Here is a 6,802-nt window from a genome sequence, read left to right as displayed (position 1 = left end):
GTTATTTTTTCTCCTTATCTTTCCTCATGTGGTGCATTTTCCATTGTTAGACCTCTCTGACCTGTCTTCCCCATGTGATGTTTGTGTAATGTATGTGTGGTCGGAGGGTAAGATGGCGCCGCCATTGCGTGCAATAGGTCAGCAGCCTTATGAAATTTCCCCTTGTGGGACTAATAAAGGTAAATCAGTGAAAGTGGAAACTCCAGAAACCTTTTGCATGAAGGTGTAGCTGCTGTTCAGTGGCATGTTATGTTTTTCAGGAACTAGTTCACCAGCTCTTCACAGTCAGAAACGTCTTTCTAAATACTGTGAGTGTTTTTGAAGCTCAGCTTTGGGTACTGATGTTCTCCTCGTGAACTGGCTTCGGTAAACCCTTTGACCCACCGTCTCAAAAGTTTGTCTGACCAGAGAGACGTGTGGAGATAATCCATGCAAATCAGGATGTTTTCCATTCAAATGTGTTCCTGGCACAACCTGTTTTTGTTTTCTTACAGTCATCATTCCAAACTCCAAGCAGATCTGATTTGCACATCACATTTGTTAGGACGCTGTTAATGAACAGGGGACTGTCACTTTCTCTCTGAGCTGATCAGGCTCTTTGAACTCTTCTGTGCTCTTCATTTAAATCCAGACGTGATCACATTTTCAAACTGTAGCTCCTAAACTTTGGAACAACATGTTTGCAATCATTTACATCATGTTAACACAATCATTTGTATTAAATGTTAAAATAAATGTAATCTACCATTAATCATGTTTAAAATGATGATCCGAGCCCCTCCCAGCTGTCACTGGGTCAGCTGATCCAGGCTTATATAACTTTTAATGTAAAGTAGTTTTATTTCCTGCTGCAGCTGAGAAGGAACAGATCCTGCTTTTCCATTGGCTGTGCTTTGCATGTACATCACAGGTGTTACTGAAACAGAGTGAATCCAGCAGCTCTGTGTTTGATCCTCCATCAGCTCTTCACTGTAATCCAGATCTCCTAACATGATGCTCTGCTCCGGACTCAGCAGCACACTGTGTGAGTACAACACACTGATAATCCTTTATTTAGACATGAAATCAGCTGCACATGTTCAGTCTAATCCTTTTCTAGCTTTCCACTGTGCTGTACTGTGACATGCTTTTCTTTCTGCTTTATTGGATCAGTTCATCTAACATCCTAAATACATGTTTGCATCACCTCAGCAGGACAGTTAGGCTTCACAGAGTCCTGAGAGCAATTCATGGCTGATCATTTACTTTGAAGAGTTGAAGTCAAACTGTCAACACAAATAAGTTTATTGACAAAAGTTGGAAAGATGAAGAGAATAAATGTGTCATTGAAATCTGCTGTTTAGAAAGAGTTTTCCAAGAATCCAGGTGTGAATGAAAGCAGCAGCTTTCTCCTGTTTGCTTTTCATTTCTGTTTCATGTTTTGAGGTGAATTCAACTTGATATCAAACACACAGTCTGACACTGAGCTTTCTTTCTGTCTCTTTCAGTGCTGGCAGCAACCTGTTCACTCATCACTTCAGGTAAATGAGTTTCAACCAGCTGACTCTGGACCAGCTCTTTATCCGCAAGGGTTACTGGAAATTTCCTGCCAGTTAACATGTGTTTCAGCATTAACCAGGGGATCCTGTACAGGAGCTTTGGGAGTGTGGGTTTTCTAGAGTCACAGGCTATTTTATCCCCATTCAAAAGAAACATTTCAGGCAGTGCAATGTGAGAAGACCCCCGGGCCAATCCCAGGACACGCCTCAGACAGTGTGTCTGTCTGACCTGGGATGTGTCCCCCCAGAGCTGTTGTTACTGGGGAGGGAAAGGTCTGGGTATGTATGTTTAGACTGATCTCAGAGTGTATAGGTCTGATTTGTTTCAGACATAAATTCTAAAAGCCCCCTAAAAATGTGGAAAATTAAAAAACATTCAGTATATTTCCTAGACTACAATGATTTAAAGTACTTCCTTTTCTCCTGTTCCATGCAAACATTTCATAGAATTAATTCACTCAGTTTTTCTGCATTAGCTGATTTGCATCTGCAGAGCATTTGCATTTTACATGGAATGGCAGCAGGTCTTTTGTTTTTAACTTTCATGTAAAGCAGCATCATGGAAATTGTTCACCAAGTTTACAGATGAATGAATATTATAAAATCCCAATTTATATAATAAAACATGAAGTCAAAGAAGAAGCATGAGCACAGGCGTCATCATCCAGCACTTTAGCAATAAGAATTATTGACTTTTACGGCTTTTGCCATACTGGTCCTCCTCCTTGTCATAGTTTATTCGATTATTATTCTTTTTATTTTAAGTTATTACAATCAGAGCAGAAAGAGATGGGAAAGACAAAGAAGAAGAAAAGAGAAGTTGGGAAGGGAGTTAACAGATGGAAAACAGAAGAGAGAGAAAGGAAGCTGTAGGTGATCATTGTGTTTGATGACCTGCTGAAGAAGCAAACACAAAACAACACAGTAGGGAAACCATAGCAACAACCAGCATAAGCACAAGTAACAGTAAACAATAAATATTGAATATCACTGAGCAGCACGCAGTGCTAATAATGCAGGATCTGTTTAGAGGCAGCAGCCAGCCATACAGACAGGATAACGAGAGGATGGGCAACAGGTGGGCCTGTCTCAAAATGCGTCTTTGTGCGTACTTGTGTTCTCGTGATACGTCATCAGTCGGAGACCAAGTACTGCTCCAATTCAAAGTACGCATCAAGGTGAGAATGAGAAAAAGTCCCGGATGTGTTCTCCGCCCGTTTTATCGAGCATGCATCGGTGGTGACTTGTGTGGACTTGGTACAGCTAAATATCCCAGAATGCATTTCGTCCAAAACTCAAATGCAGCAATGGCGGACGAGCGGGCGGGGCTAAAAACCTTTAAATATTACTCTTTCTGGGTCACAAAATAAACTTTTAAGATATTTTCAGGCTGTGTAAGCTTCAAATATCTGCTCGATTTATCAAGATATAACGTTTCCAAAAGTGCTCTGACGTTTTCAGAGACGTCTGTTACTCCAGCTCCATAGCAGACAGGTCGAGGATTATTCGAGCCGGCGAGAACAGCGGACTCCCGGGACATCGTTTCAAACCCCCCCATGGTCTTTCGCTATTCAGGTTAACATGATATATAAGTCACTTAGTTAACTTCGATACGTTAATATTTGGTTTATTTCAGAGTTTTCTTTGTTCTTGAGTAAATCGGTTTGGCTGAGATTAAAGTTCAGCTTCATAACATATTAATCACAGTTAAATTAGGAGGGGACCTGTGACATCATCAAGTACGCTGGTGTTCCAATTGTACACATTGAGAGTCCGTGCTCGGACCTGCCGAGAACGCGAGCACGGACTCGCGTACTTGAGAATTGAGAAAGGGCTTTGAGACAAGGGAAACAAAGCTGAACACAATGCAAACAGGACGAGACCATCAAAATAAGACAGGACACACAGAGACTCAAGGGACATGAGCTTGACACAAAGACTGAGGAGGAGAGCACATAGATGAGACCAAGATGACCAGGACAAGAACACTAAACACAGAGACATGAGTTGGTTGACAACGAGACCGACACACATGGAGCGTGCAACCCCGGGGAGGCCGAACCTAAAGACCAGAACCTACAAATATATCATAAAACAGAGTATTACTTAAACCAGAATCCAACGAAACAAATATATTAGGACTGGATCACAGACCCAGAACCATGACAGAACCCCCCGCCCCCTTAAGGGTTGACCTCCAGTTGTCCCAAACTAAACAAATACAGGAAAACCTGACCAGGGTGGGTGGAGCAATCTGGATGAAGGGCTGGGAATATTAGGATAAATATTCCAAAACAAAGAAGCAACAGTTCAGCAGGCTGGTCATGAGGCCAGTGGCAGAGACCAATCAGTTTAGGAGACTGTGTGGAGACCTGTGGTGAACTCTGGTGGAGATGGATTTAGCAGGAACCGTCTAGTTCGTGTTGGTGTGACCCAGGTTAAGGCAGCGGTGTGGCATATGCTGCTTGCTGGGTCGGTTCAGCTGAGCTCCCAGCAGACGCAGGGAGACATTTCCAGGGGTCCAGACTTGGCTGAGGCCTTGAACTCAGGCTCTGGGTGGGCCCCAGGGACAGTTTCGGTCTCTGGGAGAATCAGTCTTGCAGCATCACAAACATCTTGAAACACACAGTCTCTGAATTAAAAAGTCCAGGTACAAATCAGAGAGAGCTGCCTGAGCCACAAAAACAGAGTGTGCAACATCACAAATTGTCTTTAAAACATCAGGTTGGGGAAAGAAAACACAGTTTCTGAGAGCTGGGAAACACACAGTTCAGGTTTTTCCAACTCCGGCAAAAAAGAAATTGTCCTCTTGTCTGAGGGCCCAGAAACCTCAGACATGTTCTTGTCAGGTCACGGAAACAAAATGTACGACTCTATAACTGCTGCTCAGAAGCAGAGTTATCAGGAGCACAACTGGTGGATTTTAAGCTTTCAAAACAAGAGCCTGCAATCTGTGACCTTATATAAGAAACACAGTTGTCATTAATTTACAATTTACACATTTAGTTTTTAATACAGGCTTTATCAGAGCTGAACTTTCTCTCCTCCCACAGGGTCCCGCATATCCACAGGGAGAGTGGTCACCTCTAATGGCCTCAGTGTCCAACACCTGAGCTGCGGTAAGCTGGACAACCGTGTCCAACAATTCACTGCAGTGAGTTCTCTTTCAAACATTCGCTTTGGTGTCTCTGCGTTGTCCACAGAAGCCTTTGTGTCATTTATGTGGAAATAAAAATCCTGTCTTTGAAGACTGCATTGCTCCTGGCTCTCGCATCGTCAGTGATTCTTGAGATAAGGGACAATACATTACCAGTACCCTAGAAATCCACTGTCCACAAGCAGGTGTGATGATATTAAAACAGAGAGAAAAATTAAACATCAAGTCACTAAGTATTTAAGTCAATACCTTATTTAATATCAAAATGTACACCTGAAATTTATTTTTTCATATTTTAAGTGATTAAAATCGTGTCCAGAGTTTTTGTCAACACCATCAGATTTTTTAAAAAGTACAAAAAAATCAGGAATGATTGTGGGCAGCTTACACTCTGAGGACCCCTTTACCACTTCCTGTTCGATGCACATGCCATGGTGAGTTTTTTTGTTTTAATTTCATTTATGGTACAACTTTGTGATAAAACTGCGTCACAGCCACCAAAGTCGATGAAATGCAAGATTTAATTATTTTGTAAAAAGCTTCATTTAGGTAGATTGTTGAGGCCATAAGCAGCTGTTGAAAAACAAGCTTCTGTCAGAAAAACACGTGTTATGAGAGAAAGTCGGTATTTTGTCAGCACCATCAGATTTTTGTCTGACGGTGTTGACACTTTTTGTAATGGTGTTGACAAACGCCACAAAAGTGTCCTATTCACTAATTATGTTACGTTTTTTTATTAATATTTCAGTCATATTACTTCCTGTGTATTTTACTGATATTTCTGCTTTATAGGTGTGTCGAATATTATCGAATTTGCCGTATCTTGAATCTCATTGTTAATGTATACTTTATTAATCCTGTAGGAACATGCTTAGTCCTCTGCGTTTAACCCTTTCACAAGCGGTGGGCAGCTACAAATCCATCGCCCGGGGAGCAGTGTGTAGAGACGGTACCTTGCTCAAGGGTACCTCAGGAAAGCCGCTGTTCGGTAGATTTGAACCCCCAAGAGATCAGGGGGCAAACACTCTATCTACTGAGCTATCTCTGCCCCGAGAGCTGGTCTTTTAAGTGATGATGTATGAAGCCTGCATTGGAGTCCAAACTACCTGCGTTTATTAAGGCTGTTGTGTTTTAACATGTTTCAGTGCTTTTTATCTTGTTCTTTTACATCTGAACAAGCCCCTAAAAACAGCCAGTGATCACTGTCAGGAACCCTCACGTTAACTTTTATCAAGTGGAAACGAGTTAGCATTCATCCTCCAGCTTCACTGTGTTTATGCTAACATAGCTGTGTCGCTAGCGATCACGTAGCACATCATTATATACCAGCTAGCCCAACTTCAGTAACTCTACAAACGTCACTGCTGTTTAGTTTCCTGTCTTCATTTATGTTGGAAGTGACAGCAGAGCTGGTGTATCATGTTTAGGAGGAATCCAGCAAGCTAACTTCTAACTCTGTTAAATTTCACATGTTCTTTTTTTATGGATGCCTGGATGTTACACCTGGTAGAGCCACACTGATCATTTTATTAAAGATATAAGAGTTGAGACAGTTTGTAACTGTCTAAATTAACGGCTAATGACATCTTACTTAAAGATAGCATCTCTATTGCTTAATACATAGTTGTGTTTTGAATATCCATCCTTAATCTGCGTAAATGCTTCAGAAAAATTCTAAGAATTACTTAATGGTACATTTCAGGCTAGAATGGCAAAGGGGAAGCTGTCATAGACGAACGAAAGAGAAGGAGCAGGGAGGATCGAAAAGAAGTAGAGAAAAATTTACAGCCAGCCTGAGTTGAAGAAAGAGTTTCTCAGAAAGGAAAAGATGGAGAAATAGAGTGAAAGAGGGAAAATAAAGAACATCAGTGATCTGAGAGAAAGAAAAAAGGCAGAAGAGAAGGTTTTGGAAACAAGCACAGAGACGAAAGGAGAGAAAGTCCAGCAGCGTCTAAACACACAACCACAGAGAACTTTAGACATAACTTCTGAGGAATCAAGAAAGATTAGTGTGGAATACACCAGGCACAGACACACGCACACACAGGTAGGTACAGCCAACTTCCACATTTATTTAAGTGTTGTTGTTTTCACAGCTGACTCAGTC

The 6,802-nt window shown here is 41.6% G+C and overlaps 1 protein-coding gene across 1 annotated transcript in view; it reads left to right on the top strand.

Annotated features, from left to right (window-relative positions):
* The first annotated feature begins 763 nt into the window (after positions 1–763).
* LOC102303884 (lactose-binding lectin l-2-like) overlaps positions 764–6,802 on the top strand; it is a 33,467-nt gene continuing 27,428 nt past the window's right edge. The window contains exons 1-2 of the mRNA XM_042225084.1: positions 764–1,520; positions 4,592–4,657. The gene's annotated coding sequence lies outside the window, so the exon portion shown is untranslated. The remainder of the gene's footprint in view (positions 1,521–4,591; positions 4,658–6,802) is intronic.

This window comes from Haplochromis burtoni, unplaced genomic scaffold, assembly GCF_018398535.1.
Source record: "Haplochromis burtoni strain Fernald_Lab_line unplaced genomic scaffold, NCSU_Asbu1 Contig_159, whole genome shotgun sequence".
NCBI lineage: Eukaryota > Metazoa > Chordata > Actinopteri > Cichliformes > Cichlidae > Haplochromis > Haplochromis burtoni.
Note: the sequence above shows the minus strand (reverse complement) of the source record. Positions and strands in the feature narration are given on the sequence as shown.